The sequence below is a fragment of the Zootermopsis nevadensis genome, unplaced genomic scaffold (assembly GCF_977971745.1).
Source record: "Zootermopsis nevadensis isolate Lab colony 2312 unplaced genomic scaffold, Znev_1.0 Znev_ptg000016l, whole genome shotgun sequence".
NCBI lineage: Eukaryota > Metazoa > Arthropoda > Insecta > Blattodea > Termopsidae > Zootermopsis > Zootermopsis nevadensis.
The window spans coordinates 15674483-15695607 of record NW_028259148.1 but is presented as its reverse complement, the minus strand read 5'-3'; the positions used below and the strand labels follow the sequence as shown (position 1 = coordinate 15695607).

General features: G+C 43.8%; 1 protein-coding gene across 11 annotated transcripts in view; it reads right to left on the bottom strand.

Annotated features, from left to right (window-relative positions):
• Positions 1-21125, bottom strand: part of cpx (synaptic transmission protein complexin) — a 482383-nt gene that overhangs the window by 249399 nt on the left and 211859 nt on the right. The window contains exon 2 of one of the 11 annotated variants that reach the window (XM_087349773.1): positions 13662-13691. The exons of 9 other annotated variants lie outside the window; for them this stretch is intronic. The gene's annotated coding sequence lies outside the window, so the exon portion shown is untranslated. Of the gene's footprint in view, positions 1-3906; positions 4033-13661; positions 13692-21125 lie in introns of those variants that run through there. One more of the 11 variants, XM_087349772.1, reaches the window with a different exon arrangement.

The window sequence follows — 21125 nt, the reverse complement described above, 5'->3', positions numbered from 1 at the left end:
CGGATGGCAAGAAACTTGCGAATGTGGAATCTACACGGAGCATAATCCTTGTTCAGAAGGTGACGGTCGCTCAGCTGGTCAAGAAAGTCGCCATCTTTTACAGACCCCAAAGATTCATTATCGTACAACCTCTTTTCCAAAGATAAATTTTAATATTATCCCCCAACATAAGCGTATACCATCAGATGGAACGTACATGCAGCTCGCATATTATAAGAAAGGAACACAGAAAATTACGTTTCGAAGAGGTTTGGTGAGAAATTGATCCTCGTAAAACGTTTGACAGAGAACGTGAACTTGACTTAAATGGTACAGAGTCGTGTCGCGTCTGTGGGTTTCCGTATCGGCAGAATTGAACTGTCGACCGGGACGTGAGACACATTGACCGTGCATCGTTGTCAAGCAAGTACTCGCTTGTCTTTCGCAAAAGAGAAATCTACGGACAGTCACGTGCGCTGATATGTGGCCCAGACCGGGATCGAATCGTGGTCATCCAGCTACACGTTTAGCAGCAGTAATGAATATTACACGTATTTACATTTTCTGCTGTCATTAGAGTCACATTCTGAAAAGAAAATATTGTGATATAATCAATGCATTTAAGTTAAATTGTAAACGCATAGTGTAAACATTTATTTTCCTTCAAACAACTGGAGAATTCTTCGCTCCTGCAAGATAGGCCCAACCGACATTTCTCCCTTAGAATAAATTTTACGATTTGAGGGTCAGTTCTTTCTTGGTAAAGTTTCCAACACACGGAAACGCAGAGTCCAGGACCCCAGGGGCCTCACAACGGAAAACACTCACTGCTCAGTTTTTCGCGTTATATTTCTTCAGGCGGGACATCTGGATCATTTCGGGCTCGCTTTATTTTTGTACATCCCTGTCTTCCGCTGGACGGGAAAGGCCACTAACAAATTGTTTCCTAAATTACAAGTGGGTCATTTAACTTGAAGAAGCATCTGTATTACAAGACAACACATGACAACCGAGGAAGACTCTCTCTCGTTCTCTTGAATTTCTGTGATTTAGCCCAGAAATTTCGCTCAAGCTGTCCCGTGTGTGTCTTGGAGCTTCAGAGCATAATTCGAAGCGGTAATCGCGAATTGATTTACATGCATGTCTCTGCTTCCACAGACGATCCCACTTCTGCTTTTCTCTGTACGCGGTGCGGAGGGGCGGTTGCATTATCATCGTAATGATAAATTATGAACAAATAAGTTTTGAATAATTCCTTTCGACAAGGCAGGTCTTATCTCCTGACATATCGACACTCTACGTTTATTTTCCACCTTGACTGATTATCGGCCTATTTAACGACGTGTAGTTAGCACCGAACGTAGGATAATTTATGAACGAGGACTATAATAAATTATCTCGGTAATTCCCTCCAGGGTCTGGGGAAACTACGCAAAACCTCGTCGGCCCGCAATGCTAACCTGTACCAGACGGGCGCCGACGGCTACTCGGAAGTGCGGAACAGCCACTCCGACATTTAAGTCGAAGGCCGTGCTGAGGAAGCCGGGAACACCCGCATCACGTTACCCTCCACGTGGACTACCGCAATTCGTAAGAAACCACGAAACTTTATATTTTATCCGAACTTTAAATTAAATAGCACGAAACCGCGTCCCTCCCCCCACCACTTCCCGACCCGTATCCGCTTCCTCTGACGAACTCCTATCCTTTTTGCCGCGTCCGAAACATTCATGCCCTTAAGGGCCCCCAGACCCCATCCAATTTACGTTAATGACAATATTATATGGAAATTGTGGTTCGACCGGGGGATTGCGAAATGGAAATACTAAGCACTAAGGATGAATTTTCCCTGTTAAAGTGCACGATAATGATCCCATTTGCATACTGAAAATGTTACAGTATTTGAGAGGAAGAACGGCCTAAGAGACCACAACTGGTACCGCATCTAATGTAACAAACGCCGGCTTCAGGAACAGAGAATTGAATAAGACGAGATTACTTCATTTCAGGTAGTAAGTATCAACTTGTGTGATCGAATTACTTTTACGAAAATATTCAGTAATCATCTCACGGTGTTCAGCACTTCGACGCGAAATCTCTGGGCCTTGTTGAAGCACCGAGCGGCATGCAGGCTCCTAAACACGACGGCAGACTTCGACTACATTTTAAACTAATAATCTGATGTCTTTGGTAACACGCGGTTAACTTTACCCACGATAAGTTACTCATACTTTATTAAAGCAGCTGTATTAAACTTGGTGCAGATGCACTTACAAGACGGAATGGGTTCTTAAATATCTGTTAGACGAGCTTTGGCTCAAAGAGTTGATGTACTGAGTGTCCAAAAATATGTACACACACTAAACGAATTAAATAAATACATTTCAATGAAACTAAACCATTACATACGTCAGCGTTGATACTTAGTTGGGATGTCATCTGTTAAGTGTAGACCACACTAGGTTCCTCTAGTAAACACAACACACGAAAATGTATGACCAGGTCAATATTCCGTATTGCAACGCGTATACATCGTTTAGGAACAACCTGTATTTGCAAGGTTGTTCCATATTGCTGAAGTGTTATTTTATGTATTTTTACAAAAGACTGAATTCTCTCCGGAATGTCTTCAATTTTCAGCACCGACTGGATGAATAAGCAAATGGCAGCGTTTTCAAGGAAAGCAAATTAAGCCGGCCTGATTTCTGAGGACACTTCAATCAGGCCTACCCTTAGGCATTCCCTATTGCGCCATGGGATAACCTGGCACGGCACAGCGGTAAACCGTTCGAGTAGCTTAGGCCTCACACCTGCTTAATTAATTCCTGACTGCGCACTAATAGCACTCTTGCTCTCATTACAATACTACGCCCTCCTCTGCATATTTCAGAGCTACATTCCAACTGCATGGCTGTCAAATCAGAGACAGTAACGAACTACACAAAGCAGATCCTCCTCTACAAGCTGACACTCGCCCAGCTGTTCAAGGAGTCCCACCATCACCTGGATGAACCTAGTCCACGGCTCAGCACCTGTTATCAAAATTATTTATATCATCTCCGCGTGTCTGCAGCATCTTAGAGGCGCTGTCGTTTCTGTAGACTTTCTGACCAAACTCTTTTCCACCACACGTGCTACATGTTCTACCCATTTCACTGACTTCAGCGCCCCTACAGGGAGCTAAAAAGGCCAGTATCAGTGCCTCCCTCGATCCCAAAGTTTGCAGGAACTTTTTACTGGACAGGAAGACTGCACTTTGGCCCAGAATATTAGCTTTTCATGTCAGATCAAAGTAGAATATGTCAAAAATTCCTCACCGTTAAAAAGTAACAGAAATCTTTCCACTAAAATCCGGATATTGTTATGGACTTCGCCGCTTTTATCAACAACTAAATTCTTTAGTAAGGACAACGTAAACATTCCAAAACCCTACTCAGGTCTAATTCGGACGATGACAATAAAACATGCACCCGTACTGAGAATGTCTCTTACCGTAATCTCCATTAACAAAACGCATAATTTTGTTAATCTTAATCTTCAAGTTTTTAGGAGTAGACGAGGAGACGTAATGTAGCAAGGATTACCCGAATTTAACATGTTCCTGGTTAATCTTTTTGCCAGCAAATCTCAAGATACACGTGTTCTTTAAAGAATAAAAACATTTTAAAAGTTAATTCCCTTCATAAAACGGCCTCATTCATACTCTTTTCGGTTCATTCCCTGGGGATTAAGTGGCCGAAGCGTGGGGCTGCTCATTCCACATGCAATTACTTAGTAATTAGTGGAGCTAGACCTCAATTAACACACACGTACGTCTTAAATATGCGGTGCTTAAGCACACAAACGATTATATCTAAATTCTGGGAAGATAATTTGGTCATTTTGCGTCCCCATTCGACTATGCACGCTGCAAGACATCGTCCTTACCTCCTTCCCCTCACACAAGGCGACGAGCATCACGTGACGGTCCCACTGATGAAACAGCGGCAAGGGACGGATCCAGTTCGTATTTCACTGCTTTCACGTCCTACGATATCGTTTCTGAAGCAAAAGGTTATCACAAGAAACCGAACGTCGCTCGACCTGCGTTACAACACACAAACATCACTCGCTTCACTTCTGAACACTGTCAGGTTAGTTTCCACATGGAGCTTCAGCGATTCGCCACGATGCTCATTTGTCTGTCTTCGGATTAATTCGGAGGAACGGACCGGAAACTGTCGAAATCGATGGCAAAGAGGAAAGACCTTCTCCCGACCGAGAACTTTCCACAGAACAAGAGAACGTCGAACAGCGCACGAAAATCTGAATGGCAAATGATATTTACAAATTTTCAATGGCTTCGCGGTCCTTTTATCTATTTAATGGGCTGTTGGTGTTTTTAATATGCAATAAAAACATTTAAAAATCGCAATGAAACTTGAAGCTCGAGTGTCATTTCTATTTGTACAATTACACCAATTTAAAGACGGCAATGTAAAATTTTACCAAAGTGACAACATAAGAATAGAAGCACATTTTCGTCAAAATATTCTGTACTGATATGAAACGATACAAAACACACGTTTAATTAAGAACACGAAAACAGTTAACATTCCATCGCGTTAAACAATTCTGTAAACCTACTTTTCGCGTGAAACTACTAAAAGCAAACGCAAAATACGGTTATTTATTTATTATTATTTAGTGTTCTGTCTGACGACAGGTCCATATGAACAGGATCCTTCCATCCTTTTCTCGGACTGGGACCTGTTCATATACGTTCTTGGCAGGTGATCCAGAAGTGGTTTGCCATTGCCTTCTTCTGTGTGTGAATGGAGTAATTGTTGGGATGCCACGGAGGAAAACTCCGTGTTGCCTAGACCACGGCCTTGCCCAACACAAGTTATAAATTCGGGCACCGCCGGGAATCGAACCCGAGACCCCAGGATTACAAGGCCAGCGTTCTAACCGCTAGACCACCTCATCTTATTATTATTTAGTGTTCTGTCTGACGTCCAGAAATTCCTCGTTCTCGCCAGAAATCTCTCCGGGCCGTCACATGTTCCATTTCTGCCCTCGTTTAAACGACTGTTTGCTTTGCAAGGGGCGGAGTGTTTGCAGTTCCGGGGATGTGAACCCGTGACGCAGATTCGCACTTCAGTTCCTGTAGACACGGTGAGGGCGTTTATAAACAACGTAATCGAATTGAAAAAAAAGGCTCTAACCAAACAAATCTGATTCCATTACGAAGATGGAACAAATATGGCTGCCTGCTGAGAGGATGGCCTCGGAATGGAAATGCAGCTCCGTTCGGAAGGCGAAGGCACGGTCCTGGCTGGGCCCTGTTTGAACAATTACAGCGCCGAGATGACATCTCGTAACGTCGCGAGGGGAAAAGCGGATGTTTGTTATTGCAGAGGGGAAATCTGACCCGCACCCAGCACAATTGCTCAGAGACCACGAAATTCCAATTAGCGTTATGGAAATAAAGACGAGGGGTGGAAGAGAGAAAGACAATAAAGAATGTACAGAGGAGGGGCACGGAAATACGATCTTATTTAACGATGTTGTCAGTGCCCTAACTATACAGCGTCGAGTAAGTGAAGATTTAGTCAAATACAAGACACTTTCAGGTACGAAAAGCCTCTGTCAGGACAGCCGGTCCGATGAAATATTGCATTACATCTCGCTGCGAAATTTGAGACAGGACCTCGGGGAATCCACTGCCGTTTTACAGGTCGGTGGGTCAGAAAAGGTTTCGAAACCATGAAGCAAGAATTTCAAGTGGTGCATTGCAGATATTCAATGGATTTCATCGTGAAAACTGTTTGGTGTGTTCATACACATCCACAGGGCAGTCTTTCTTAAAAAGGATACTTCATAAACACCAACTGTTGTAGCATGCTGCAACCATTTTAGCACGAATGAGGCACCACCGAGTGACACAGAAGTTTACTTATTCTTGTTTATTAAACTTTACACGGGGCTTGATAAATCTCACAATGAGACGTGCGTTCACCTTTTAACGGACGCCCTATACTGTTTGTTAGTTTTTAAAGGGACGTCCTTCGTTATGAAATGAATTTAAAATCACAGAACTACAATGAGCTTACTTATGAAGAGATCTTGGGTTTGAGAGAAATTCCGAAAAAGATAACAGAAGCAGCAGAGGCTGGAGACGGACTTCTTAGACAAAGACATTTTAAACACTTGATATTAACACATGAATAAGAAAATTACTAAAATGTTAGCAGCGATGAAACATTACCGTGTCTAAAGAAACTCCTCATAAATGCAGACTCACATGAGGAAGTTTTAAGACGAGTTTTGCTGCAAGAGAGAGAGAGAGACGGAGACACTTTTGGGCACGCAGATACAATTTTAATTGTTATAAACTAAACTAAAATTATCCACACCCTTCACAATTGCACTTCAAACGTCCTCAGAAATTGAATGTTAAGTGTCACTTTTACAGACTGAGGACGCAACTGGAAATAATAGGAGACTGTAAAAATCGGAATTTTACGGAATTTCATAATTTTAAATCTTCATCAAATATCAAAAAATTGACCAAATCAAGTCAGATTAGATCGCTGGATATAAACACACACAAACAAATTTTCAGTGAAAATTGAAGGAAAGATACCACTTGAGACACACGTGAGTAAATAGTGGATAATATTAAAATGGATCCTTAGTATAGAGTGTGCTGTGGATTGGATTCATCCGGCTGATGGTAATTACAAATGACGGACGGCTGGGAACATGGTAATGAAGGTTCGGCTACAACGAAACCGCGCGGGGGGGGGGGGGGCGGGGGGGCTTTGATTGTGGGTAAGCAACTTTCTCAAGGTCTCTGCAACATAACGTGTAACTGAATTTGAAGCCCACACAGGTTGAAAACCCCCGTTCCTGAAGGCGATGAAGACCCCGCAGAACAGTAACAACACGTAATGAGAGAATCCAGCAGACTTACTAGGAAATGGGCCGCTGCCTCGGCCAAAATACCGGCCGGCCCTTCTGCCCCGGATCACTGCGCAGCGACAGGTGGTGAGTGACGTCAGAAACACGCCGTGGTTTATGGCTCAAGACGGGCGGATGTAAAAATGAAATAGGCCCACAGGACAGCATTTTGTTGCGTTCGGTAGCAGAGCCCCAGGTAAGGAAACACGCCGATAAACCCGGAACATGACGGGAATAAACGCGCGCGTTGCACTTCGGGGAACGCGGGATACGTGCTCGGTTGACGGCGCTATGAAGCTAGCTGCCACGTCCAATAGATGTATCGATACAAGTCGATTTTCATGGAAGTTCTGACGAATAAAACGTGAAATCGTGAGAATATCTGGTACTATAAAATGACGTCGCCTATGCAAATCCAGATTTCTGTGCTGACCTGGTTTCGTGCGACAGCGTTTCAAGACACGAGTTCGAGATATCTGGAAATAAGTTGGTAGTTAGATGCTTGGATGTAGCTTAAAACGCATACATGTGAAGGGCTAAGAACATACGTATAAACAAGGATTACTTTCGTCGCCAGGAGGATTTGAGGGGCGCATTTCCTGATTCATCTGTGACAAACAATTCGACAATATATCGCCTCGTGGACCGAGCGTTAAGTACGACCTTCGCAGATAAACGGCGATAGTTTGGACAATATCCGTCAAAATTTGTTACTCTCCACGAACGTCACTCGGAAAATTTTCTCTTCGGAGTGGATTATCCTACGGAGGCGCACACAAGGCTACAAATATTTTATAACTTCAGTGTTGCTTGATTTCTCGATCACCCTGTACCACGAGCTCATGAAGCAAAGGAAATAAACCAAAAGTGAACAATTTCAAATGAAAATTCGAAGCATTTTGAAGCAAAACAGTTATTTTGTGTGGAGACAAACTCTGTCATTCGGTCACAAATGAAACCGTTCCCCCTCGCCACAGGTCTGCGTCCGTCTGACCAACTGCAGCCGGAGCGGAAACCTAAATATTCAGGCTTCGTACTTCAACGCAAAATTCTCATTGGCTCGTGATTAATGAACGGCGTAACTCTGCTTCGAAACGCACGGAATTTAAAGCATTTATGCAATGGAAGAAACACAGATACAGGAATAGTTTTCAATTCCGGTTACAAAATAGGCTGCAGAATTAGGCCTTCTAGGTTCATCCACTAAGTACGATAAGCGCTCCGTGGTAGAGCACCGGACTCGAGTGCAGGTGGTCATGAGGTTGAATCCTGGTCGACTCCAAGTGTTCACTGCTTTAAACATAAACAGTAAATGGCAGTTATAGCCCATGCTTGTGGACAATGGCGACTATTAATAGACATTGTGGGGGAGAGGAGAATTAACAGCATGCAGGAGATTCAAGCTACGGCGAAAGCAGATTACTTCGAAATTATTATGGCAATATCTGCGATCCCTGATAAGGGCGCCACTGATACGGAGTTTAGGCACCGGGGGGGAGGGGGGGCATTAGCAAAACTGGATCTGAATGTCGGGACGAGAGCGTGCCTGTGTTATCGCTGACGAAGCTGCAAGGGGCCGGACTAGAAGACAACTGCGACGCTTGAAGCCAGGAAAGACACTGAAGGCTTCTCAAGCCAAGATCCACAGTAAGGCCCAGCTCGGGCGGAAAAATATTATGCCAGGTGTTCACATGAACACCAAACGACTAAGCAAGGAGTAGCAAACAGTGTTGCTGTTTTTGTCGACTTGATCTATCATTCAGTAATCTAGAACGAGATCACTATGTTTCGGCAGCCGAACCTGCTTCCGTCTTCAGGAAAAACAAGTATTCTGTTGGACTGGCCAAACCGCGATCACCTCATGTTCCCAATTGCATTAAGCGCCCTAACTGTAATGAAACCTAACCTCACACTTATTACGCTCTTTGCTGATTCCTGATTTGACTGCGGTACCATAACTTCGCAACCAATGTGTATCAGCAGGTTGAGCTCAGCAAACTGAAGGTGCAAGGCGCTGACAGAGAAATTATGGAACGCAGAATGCACGATCATTTCAATACACCAATAATAAAGTTTTCTTCGCAGGAGCGTGCAATTCAGTTACGCTGACAACTCACTCAGATTTCCGTGGAAAATGTTAATAAGCCAAACTAACTTCCACTGAAGGGCGGTTCTGCACCGTGTAATTAACAACACAATTACGTGAGCCATCAATTCACATGCTTTGACATTCCTGCAAATAACGACTTACGATTTAGTGCGCTCGCATTAAAATCAACGGAATTTACCCCGTTTCAACGTAACTGCGAGGCACACGAGTCGGACGGAGCGTGTCAGTTGCTGTAAATCATTCGGCGCAAAACCCACCTCGTTACGTTCCCGTCCGTATTTCAACCGATGCGAACACTTCCAGGAATCATCGTCACGTGACCCGCGTTTGAAAACTGTTGGCTCAGATCACAGCTACTTCAAAACGCGATTGAATTCTGTACTCGGAGCTGAGACGCTGTAAATCAAATACCAAAACTAGTACAGTGGTTCAGAAAGTTCACGGCACACACAACTGTGAAGTTTGAACATTAAGAAATTCCCTGCTTAATGCAGCTCTAAGATACACTTCCCTGTAAGATTTGAGGTTTTCTCAGCGGTGAGTATGAAGATTTCTGTCTTCTGGGTTGTTGCGCTGTGTAGTCTGGTCGATGTTAACCAACGTTTCGGAGGTCATACTGCCTCCGTCATCAGGGCGATGAATATTTCTGTCTTCTGGGTTGTTGCGCTGTGTAGTCTGGTCGATGTTAACCAACGTTTCGGAGGTCATACTGCCTCCGTCATCAGGGCGATGAATATTTCTGTCTTCTGGGTTGTTGCGCTGTGTAGTCTGATCGATGTCAACCAACGTTTCGGAGGTCATACTGCCTCCATCATCAGGGCGTTGAAGATTTATGTCTTCTGGGTTGTTGCGCTGTGTAGTCTGGTCGATGCTAACCAACGTTTCAGAGGTCATACTGCCTCCGTCGTCAGGGCGATGAATATGACTCAGAGGCAGGGTTACCGGCTTTCCTCGGTCTCTGCGGCCGAGGGCCGGGATGTCGCCTTCCGAATCCTTACTCACTCACTTCAATACTTCATACCTCGACAGTAAAAACAGCGCCTTTAAGCAACCTGAGGATCATCCCCCGAGCACAGTGAGCGAAGTCTCGACGTGGTAGACTGCGCACGTGACTGGAGGGAGTAAGGTATCAGTCAGGAGAACCGTAACTCGCGCGCCTGACGTCCGTAGTACAAACCACGACAGCAACAGCAACATCTTCTCTGAGCGGAGGGAAGGGCGAAAAAGAACAGATGTAAAATAACGAGATGAAGCGAGAAGCAAGAAAAGGCCGCGATGCGATCCACTAAATTAGCCGGGCACACAGCATCCCACATCAACGTAATTGGATTAACTGCGTTGTGTTAATTATTTCTGCATGAAATGAGATTGAATTTTCCAGATGGTTAGGTTTTGAAAGCGGCACCTTAATTTAACACAAATGAAATCATTTCGAATTCGTAATCTCTGCCACGCAGCTGGTTCCAACAGCCGGCAAGACGATCAAAGACCTTACAGGCTCCAGAGACCTGTCCGTCTGTCTGTCTGTCTGTAGTAAGGTCAAAGGCACGTCTACAGTCGGTTCAGACACAGCTCGGCGCCTCGCTGGGCTTCTAGGCGGTTCAACTCGGAAACTGCTTATCTTTTGCAACGTAATTAGGCCTATTTGCCAGTGCGTTTCCCTCTGAATGTCATCACACAGTGCTCTCTGGCTAAGCGGATTTCACTGCTATTTGATACTTAGTGTACCGAAATTAACAGATCACTTCAAGATGGGCACAAGTTTCACAAAATTGATTTGAGGCTCTTACAGCGGTGAATATGAAGATGGATGGCTTCTGGGCTGTAGCCAAGTTAACCGACGTTTCAGAGGTACTTGCTGCCTCTATAATCACTCATACCTCTGAAGGTGTAAATAGCAAGGACCTCTGAAACGTCGGTAAAATTCTGTCACGCTACATCGACGAAGACAAAATGGACTTGACAATTGGCACGAAAGTCAATTCATGTTATAAACATTCCGTCGAACGAAATCGGCATCTCTGCAGCCAGTCAGCGAGGCAAACAGTCACAGTCAGACCACAAACGATACATCAGCAAAATAAACCGGCAATCTTTTCAGTCAGCCGGCTACCATTAATGATGACAAGTGCATCCAGAAATGTTTCAGCTGACTTAGCGCGTCTCTTCTAGGACGCCTTCTAGACGCTGTTTTTGTTGCCCGTGGAAATTAAACCCACTTCCTCGATTAGCGGGGACACACTTCGGGACAAGGTACATCGTGGATGTGGATACGAAGGAGGGACTGGACGAAAACGCGTTTCAGCTACGGGGGAGAGACAACAAGAAACGTACAATCCCGATTCCTGTCCCAAACATCGATGCAGAGACCTTCTGGATGGAATTAGGCACATAACATGAGTTGCATCGCATCAACGAGGACGAATGCACCAGCAAAACTCCAGGATTTTAAGCAGCGTCTGTCTGTCAGTTGCACGGTTTTGCCTCTGTGAAACTTGAACAAGTTTAAGGTAAGAACAGAGTTGAAACGTAAACGTTATCTTTATAATCCACTTTCTTCTCGCGTTTAGTTCTACAAGGAACGAAAGTCCGCGTGATATATTGCGAATCCTCCCCTACCCCCCACCTCGCTTTCCGCCTGTCTTTTGTTTCGCCGGCAGACAGAGCTGCGGAAATATCTCGTCGCTAGAATCGCGCCTCGAGATCTTAATTGAAAATCAAACGCCCGAGATAAGAAGCAGCAATATTGCCATGACGACGGGAAGCAAATTGTTTGTTTGTATCTACTGAAAGGGACTGTAATAATTTGTATTCTATTCCAAGTTTAATTCAATCGTCAAAATCCACTCAAGTCTACAATAAAAATAAGTACACAAAAGTTTACTCTCATCTTTCTCTGGAAAACGAAGTTGTGAGAACTTCGTTTGGCTTCTGGCAAATAATTTTTTTAAAAAAGGAGTAATACGGAACTAGAGACAAATTGCAGTTCAGAACGGGGGTTGGGGGGGGGGGGTAAGATGCTCACAAAAGTGTAATTCGCCTTTAATGTGCTCCCAAACAAACTGCAGTTTATCACAGCTTCTGTTTCATGCGAAGGCGGGGAAGAACCAACCGCGTTCCTAAACACCGTCACTCACCCTCGATGATTACGTCCCGTGTGCTTGGGCGTCGTCGCCTCTTCTGCCCCAAAATATTTCTGAATTATTTTTCGGAAACCGGCCCTTCACAACCTCCCTCCTACCTGCACCGCTCAGATCTCTGCCTGAAATGGGACTCGAACACACGATCCAATCAAGCCCCACGCCTTACACACAGCGGTCACACTGTCGAAAAACGCGTCTCCTAAAATACGAAACGCAACAGCAGCGTGATAGAGCGTCACAGAAACAAACACCCTAAATTCACCATTTTCGTAATCCGTCCAGATGCCCCGTGTTCCCCTTCCAGCAGTCAATACGAACAGCTCAACATTTCACGTCTTACACAGCGAAACGTCGGCTGAAGAAAGCGTAGATTGCTGTGACTGCCTCGTACATGTCAAGGCGACTGTGTTCTGGGCTGCAGCGCCCGTGTACCGACGTTTCAGAGGCGCTTGCTGCCATCATCGTCGGGGCGATAGTCCTGAAGATTGAGGCGGTAAGCGCCTCTGAACCGTCGGTAAACACGGTGCAACATCCCAGAAGACATAATCGCCGCGTTAACCTGAAATCTCCCGTCGTGTAATTAGTGATTTGAAACCGTCCAGGTAGCCTGAATAAACGCTACGGAAATTCCCCTTACTGCAGATGCCACGAAGACTCTTAACAGTGATCCGTGTTTCAGGAAATGGCACCACCATCAAGAGCACCGCGTGTCATAACCTGGAGTGCGATGGAATTATACAAGAAAACTCATGAAACTGTGAAGCAACCCAGCTCAGTAGCCGCGGCACCTCATTTCAGTCAAAACAAAGCCGATCGTCCACGTTCGGAGTTCAGGAGACAGACAACTTCAAGGCGTATATGGGGAGTGGAGGTAAAACACCACGCATTCCACATCCAAATGTTCTCTGTGATCCGGTCTTGGCAAACAGATGGCTACTTGCTCTCCCGAGAACCAAACTCCGGGTTTTAGTAACCAACCACTTCAGTCTATACCGGCATTTGACTGGAGGAACTGAGAAAACCCATGAAAACCTCAGTCAAGATCTCCTGCCTCCGAGACAGGATTTGAACCCAGGCCCTCCCGTATAAGCAGATGTAAGCAAGCTCGAGACAGAACCGTTCGGTGTCTAATGCCACTGCTGTCGTATTTGTCGCAAGTATCAAGTTGCGTGTCTGTCAGGGGTAGGACAAATCTAAGAAAGAATGTGCGAAGATTTAATACGCTTTAAGACGTTGAGCCTAAATGAACCACGTCCTTTCGCGAGTTATGAAAATACCTCCCATAGGGGCGGTGCGTACAGAATGCCGTCCACACCTGAGAATCGCACAAAAGAACGCTTTAAGATAATGGAGACGGCGTGAAACAGTAAGTGAGCGGATTCCCGTTACGAAAAAGCGCTCACATAAATGTTGATGTGCCTGTACGATCGAAGAACTGCACTGTCTGATGGCGATGTGAGTTTTAATCACCGTTAACAACTCACCGCCTGCACACATTCAGCAACTGCACTCACCTGAAACAAAGAGAAACACGGCCATAAGAATGCGTTACAGCATCACGACCAAGAAGTTCAGTCCTTCTAAGCGCTTCAAGCCATCTTGAGACCAGCACATTCCAAATCCGACAATAAAAAATTCTCTCACCACGTCTCTGCTTGGTATCAGCGAAATAATAATGGAGCATGAAGTTTTAGTCGGGAAAACCGCGAAGGGAAAAAAGACTTGTGGGAGTAACACAGAAATTTTTGCTTAGAAAATTAAGCATTAAATTGTAAAGTGACTGCGATGGAACTGGGTGTGGGCTCTAGTGTCCACGGCAATGAAAACGTCGGGGAAATTATTGACTAGCTGAGCGACCGTCAGCTTCCCAAGAAGGGCTCTACTCCGTGGAGTTTGGTTAGGACTGACGAGGAGGTCAACAGAAAAATAAATTGTTTTTAAAACTTTGAGAAAGAATTTTGACACTGAGGGCCTAAAAATATTCGACTCATGGAAAATTAAATTACAACGACAAATCTTACGCTAGTAAAATGTACGCAAATCCCTTATTTATGATATAACTACGGTAGCAGCAATTCTATATTAATTTATATTATCCTAGGTTTTCTATTTCTGGGGTATATTTGCTTGTACATTAAACAATATTTAGATTCTCAAATGGAAAAACATAAAACATAGGCAAGATCCTTCCAATTCACTGCCGGCTCTCCGTTAAAGCAAGAATTTTTCCTGTAACTCCTAACTTCTCCGAACACAGCGAAACTTCAACAGAGAAATCCTCTTCTACAAGCATAAGAGCACTTGTAACGTGAAGACACTGCCATCTGGTGATGAAATCCCACAACACAGCGAAATGCGACTCGCACTTGTTTTATTTGTAGTACCTGAAGGCGTATGGAGAATAAACAACCGAACAGCGTTGAAGGCATTGCCAAGAACAGCCTCGGAGGATGCCCAGGAGTGGGCAAATACCAGGCGGATTTTGGGGGCCAGCGCTCCCCGTGACTCAGGGCTATTCCCACACGTTACAATCATTGCCCCTCAGAATTTCTATGAGAAAAATTGTAATAAAGCGATTTATAAAAAAACAAGAGACCACAATAGCACTGGGCATTTTAGAAATGACTTAAGATTTTAAAAAATATGCTCATTGATTATAAGTCCTGGTTAATATGAGACGAGAGAAATCAAAATGGATCAGCCAATTTTGACGTTTTCAACGATCAAAAAATATTCCCTATTCAATTATATTGATAATAAGTAATGACACTTACATGTTTTGACACAAAAAAGTTTTATTTTCAAACATGCGTTTCTGAGATACAAATTAATTCTACTGAATAACATCAGAGTTGTAATCAAGTCTTAACGTTAAACTCCTACGAAGTTTCACCTGAACATCAGCATAATGTTTTGGAGTTTTTAATAGCTCCATGCAAAATGGACACATATCTGGTACGACGTGTCTAATCCCCTAAATCCATTTCAAGGATTCAGGTTAATCTCGGTGTTTGGGAGACAGTTTGCGCACGATAAGTTTCGAGACAAAATTAATTTTGATTCGTGCGGATTAATCGAACTCCCCACTTCACATGACGACTCAGCGTGCAACAAAATATTTTAAAATCCTCCAATTACAGTAGCGCCGCGATTTAAAAGATTTCCTGACGTAGCAAGCCGCGACATGTGCGGAAGAACGTAGCGCTCAGTTTGAGCGTCAGACGGCGATGAATGCTATGATTTGTGGGGGGGTTAGCAGCATCACTGCACCAAGTAGCCGTCGACCAATCCTGTTTCTACTATTCGTCTGCATTTCTGAAATTCAGTGGCAGTTTCTGATAAGTTTAAAATATGGAACCGACTAGTCTGTTCAACGCGAGACGTGAATTAGTAAGACAAGTATGAATTAACTTTTGATTCATCTGTAGTCAGAAGAGCCCTTCTTGGGGTTGCAGTGAACGCGTATGTGGAGAGACAGAATGAGTCACTCTCACAGCAAAAGACTCATGCAACCGCGTAAACATGTCGTCCGATATCGAGCAAGGTCCGACAGATGGAATAAGTTAACACAAGGTCATTGATCACACACAAAGGGAAAATGGAGAATTACAAACGTACCTTCCGGCGACTACGTCTGCTCAAAACGCTTCGAGTTCATTAGTTCTATTATATAACGTTCTTAATTATAATTACACGTAACGACGCTTAGAGGCATCGTGAAGTTACCGAAAGGTTTTCACAAAGTTGGCAGAAACCACAAAGACATGACAGCCACTGCATCTGACACTGGGATCGGTACAAAGGTCAGAATATTTCTGCATCAAATAATCATGAAGACGTCTACCGCCGTCAAAACGAGCACTGTTTATTATTCCGAGCGTGAATTGTCTTCAGGTGAGAGTGTGGCGCCTCTACATCTGCGAACTCAAACTACCGCTCCATCATTCGTAGCTTTCCAGCTCCGTGCGCCGCGTACGTATACGTGCGGGCGTCCCACATAAGACTCCCCAGCGCCTCAGAGCCACATTTCGTTTTAAAACTCTTTCTTCATAGCGGCGGAAATGTTTCTTTAAGTGCGTATTTTATTGTCTTCAACTGCGATGGCTTATTAACCGCGTAATATACTGTAATACACCCACAGTAAAACCACCAGGTTTCAAAAACGATGTATCTCGTTCGTAGCATATAAAAGGTGAAAAACATTTTTGGGCAATGTTCTATTGAAACGCAAGAAAATAGCATTTTCGAAAAATATATCACCATCAGACGATCTATAAGAGTGTATAAAGGTTGTTATCCTTCCGTGTATTCATAGGTTTCCGAAGTGGTCTCTGCCTTTCAGATTTCCAGACTAAAATTCCGTACGGTTCTTTTATTTGCAATTTTAGGCCGCTTCGCCCCTGCCCCCTCGGTCCAAACATTCTCGTGAGAGCAGTCCTCCAGACGCGCTGTAATAATCACCCAAACTAAACACTTAAGTTTTATCAAATGGGAGAAAATCCCGTGTTCTCTTTCGTGGGTCTCTGAAAATAGTGGGGACAGGGTATTTTTAAAGCAGAATTCCACAAACAGACGTTTCTCTGGGGTGCAATGTGAGATGTTTTACAATTTTAATAAAGACACGAAGGTGCTAAACCATTGCACACTTCTGCACAATACCGAAAACACGTGTTTGTGTTTCAAACAGCCTCTAAGTTGCGCCTCGCTCGCTCAACACTTCCTGTCTCCTTTATTCCACTAATGCATCACGGTTGCACGACGTCACCACGGCATCCGAACATCCATATATTTCTTTGATTTATGTGCACGTGTTACGACATTTCGTGTCTTGTACCATTTTGTACGACATCCAACTCGCATTTCGTATATGAAAAACACTTCAGTTATTCATCCCTCAGACGATATAGATCATTCTTTGTCGCTTGTCTTCTGCCGATTGTGGACACAGCGCGTTAAAAAAAATTCATTTCTGAATTCGCAGACAAATATTCGTAACATTTGTCTGTGTTACAAACAAATTTTGCAAATGAGCCCGGTTCGTGATCCGTGCGCAAAGGACCCCAGCTTTCAGGGGCCATTGATCAGAGTCCATGATAATAACACTAACAGTCCAGGACAACGTAGAACTGAGAACACGCGTATTCAATTGCACATATCAGACGTGTTCCATATTCCTCGAATTTTAAATGACAGAGCTCCATTAAAATGAAGATACACGGCCATAAACATGGAACTTTGTACTGCACAGCACGGATTCCAATCGATTAAGCTACTACTAGTAAAGTAATAAAACAATAAACCAGAAATCCTTACCTCCTGCAGGCGAATAAACGATAAAAATAAGTTAAACTTCAAATTATTCATTGTCTGAACTTTTTCCATCGTCATTCTTTTAAAAAATAAGAAAACCACGACGTTTCGGAGGCTGGTTCTGTCTCCGTCTTCAGGTGACAGAGACTAGCTCTAACTAAGGGACCTAACAGAGTAGGTAACTCTCACCTGAAGACGGAGACAGAACCAGCCTCCGAAACGTCGTGGTTTTCTTATTTTTTAAAAAAATGACGATAGAAAAAGTTCAGACAATGAATAATTTGAAGTGTAATTTACCGTCGTCAGAACCATTGAGAATTGAAGTTACGCTTCATTAAAGACCCACCAGATAGCAGCCGTAGCTGTACTTAGCTCTTTAACCCCGGAGTCATTACTGAAACCGCAACAAATCCGGGGGGGGGGGGGGGGGGCAACAGTGACTACTGTTATTAAACGGAAACATGAGAAATTATAACCAGCATTTGATTGGATGTTGTCAAGCGAAGGGATGACTGTGGAGACCTCGGCTGGCTCCACGGTTATTAAGCTCTCCCCCCCCCCCCTCCCCCATCTCTCTGCATTTCATTCTGTTCACGCCAAGACTCCATCCAACCATCCTCCCACTGTACCATCCACTGACCAAGCAAACTGATTATCCAATTAACCAGACAGGCCAATTTTATACCATAACAATTAAGGTCATAAAACGTTTCGGGCATCACTTCTGCTTCCATCTTCTGGGAGCAGGAAAGAGCACTCACCCTATGAGGCAATTTCTACACGATGATGCTGGGTTTAAAACGTCGGTGCTAACGAAAACAGCAAAACAAAGCTCTGGTCCAAAACATTCTCCAAGACAATTTCGCCATCAGAAATGTATCGTTGTTTTATTCGGTGCTCCCTTGTCAGGACACGTGTTGGCAAATTCTTCACAAACAGAAGTCCAATTCGATAATGAACACACGTTCTGCTCGTGAATGCGAAATGTTCGCTCCTGCGCAGCTGGCGTGAGCAGCGGCCTAGCAACCAGGGCTGACTTTACACAGAGGAAGTTGGGAGAGTCGATTATACGGGGGTAGACCTGCATATAACACCAATTTTTTTTTCGTAGTACGTTATTGTTGGCGGGTTGCGTTTCAATTCGTACACCCCTGAATAAAGAAGTTTTATCGCAACTAAAATTATAACCAGCCACTGATCCGTGTTTGTCCTCCGACACAACCTCGAAACGTACAAAGAAAATTGCCCCACGAAGATATCGGAGCAATGCTGCAATTCTCTGGAAATAAACTAACAAAAGTTACGAACTTTTACCATTTAATATTGCTTAACTGATCAATAAAACTTATTATCCACAGCTCACAGACGGAATTATGATCGGGGTAACCTAACCAACTAAAGTGAATATCTAACTAAACCAGCGCATAAGTTAATGACTCGATTCAACTTCTCGTGAAACAACCACGAGCCTTAAGATACGTGTTACAAAGACCGCTAATGACACAAGACAAAATACAAAATAAATAAAAATAGAAACCAGCTTCACGTAATCACCACAAGTATTCAAACGGGTCTGGCCTTGTCCTGTTGTCGAGACTTCGCCTTGCATTGATTAACAGGAATGACGCATTCAGTCACTGCCTTCAGCATCGCAAACCCGAAATTTAACCCCAAAAGTGACGTGTTCTGTACCGTTGAAAAGTTCAAGGCCTTCGGGATGACGAAGCATTAATTATAAAAAGCGCTATTTCAGGGGACAATCCAAGCGAACGGGTTTCGAAAAAACAGGGCAACATTGACTGGCGTGAACATGGCCTCCTCTCATTAAAGTTTCAGACACGAAAGTCAGCGCAGTGCATGTACCGACGGCGAATTTAAATCGTGTCCAGTGCCAGAAATAGTTAAAGCCTCAGATGGAGACTGACAACAGGAAACGATTAATAACAACGCTTCCTGCAAAGCACTGACACCTGGCCTTATAGTCCATTAATCGACATGAAATCTCTCAAGATGACCATAAGATTCAAGCCGTCGCCATTTTGACAAATTCTATCCGCGAAAAAGAACAATACTTCGCAGATATGTTTATGACCCAACGCAAAACCAAATTTCACATTCCTCTCCACTGGTTCATCAGTTACTGCCACCTAACGGATGCTGAAGATGTAATAAACGTATAATGAGTTCATTGAACACCTCAAAAATTAAAAATAAATATTCAAATATTTTAATATCTTTGACTACATAATTTATTAGGGCTTTAGATCCGAATGGTAACTAAATCTACCGGCCGCTTTAACAAACAGTAGCTCTTACGGGTTTCGTATGATTCTCAGTGTAAACAGAAATTATTCCCTTAAACAGCGTTAACCAGTTAATCTTCGTAATGGTGAAGAGTTGTGTTTTCTTTTCGGTACGGACTGAATTCTTAAATACGTAATATTTAGACGAGCTTTGACTTAAAAGGGTTAACCAGTTGATCTTCGTAATGGTGAAGAGTTGTGTTTTCTTTTCGGTACGGTCTGAATTATGTTCTTCAGGCGAGCTTCGGCTTCAAAGCTGCAAAATACGTCACTCCCACCTTAACATAAAACAGAAATCATAATGAGCACATCTTTAAATGGAGCAGCGTTCACGAAAGACCCGTCAAATGACTGACGAGTTATGAAGTTGGCCCGGATGACGACGACGCATGTCCACGGCGGAATCACCAATTAAAGAGGGCGAGGAGAGGTCAAACACAGAAGTCGCATTCCGACTGAGCCATCCTTACAAAAAATATGTTGAGAGTTGTCTTCCTAGCAGCCACTCGGCCTCGTCAAGGCCTAGGTTAAGACTTCGCCCTGGAGTTTCAAACGGACATAACCTGCATCGTCTTTAGAGGTTGTCGCCGGCCAATGTTTTCGCAGCAGTTACAATGCGTATAGAAGGGCGGGGGAGAGAGGAATCGGGCAACGAGGATCTGGTGGGAGTGCGTCAGGGCACAATTAAACGATTTATCGGCGGCTTATCCGGTGCAGTGGTGATGCACGGCCTCAGACAATTCGGTGGGGGAAATGCGGGCAATGTTACATACATAAAGTTACGTCACACGTTCAGTTCCATTCGGTTTTGCGGCGCGCAGCGATAAATTGAGGGAGGGATCAGTCACTCTGTTAGGAGCTTACAATACCGACCTTCACCGGAGTATTAACGCGGCAATGTAGAAGCCGATAACTCAAGAGAAAACCGAATTCGGAAATCTGGCTGCCTGGTGACGCATTAGCAATACGTTGTCGAAAGACAGGAAACAACACTGCCAACTCACAAGACTAAATATTCGATGTCAGTACTTTTGAAACGACGCCTTTCCAGAGATCAGGTCATTTATCAGTAATTATCAAGACTTACTCTGCAGGTTGGCGGAACATCCCGGAAATGTCAGTGGATGGTCCGGCGAGGTGGACTGCACGGCTTATTTGTTATAAAATGTACTTATTTTTAATATTAACATTCTTAGTAGAAATTATTTACTGTTTTACATACTCAGATCTAGCACATTCATATTACACTAAAATGAAGAAAATATACGAGTATATGAAGGCAGAAGTAACTGGGGTTGAAACTCACATTAAGAATCTTAATCACAAAAGCAACTT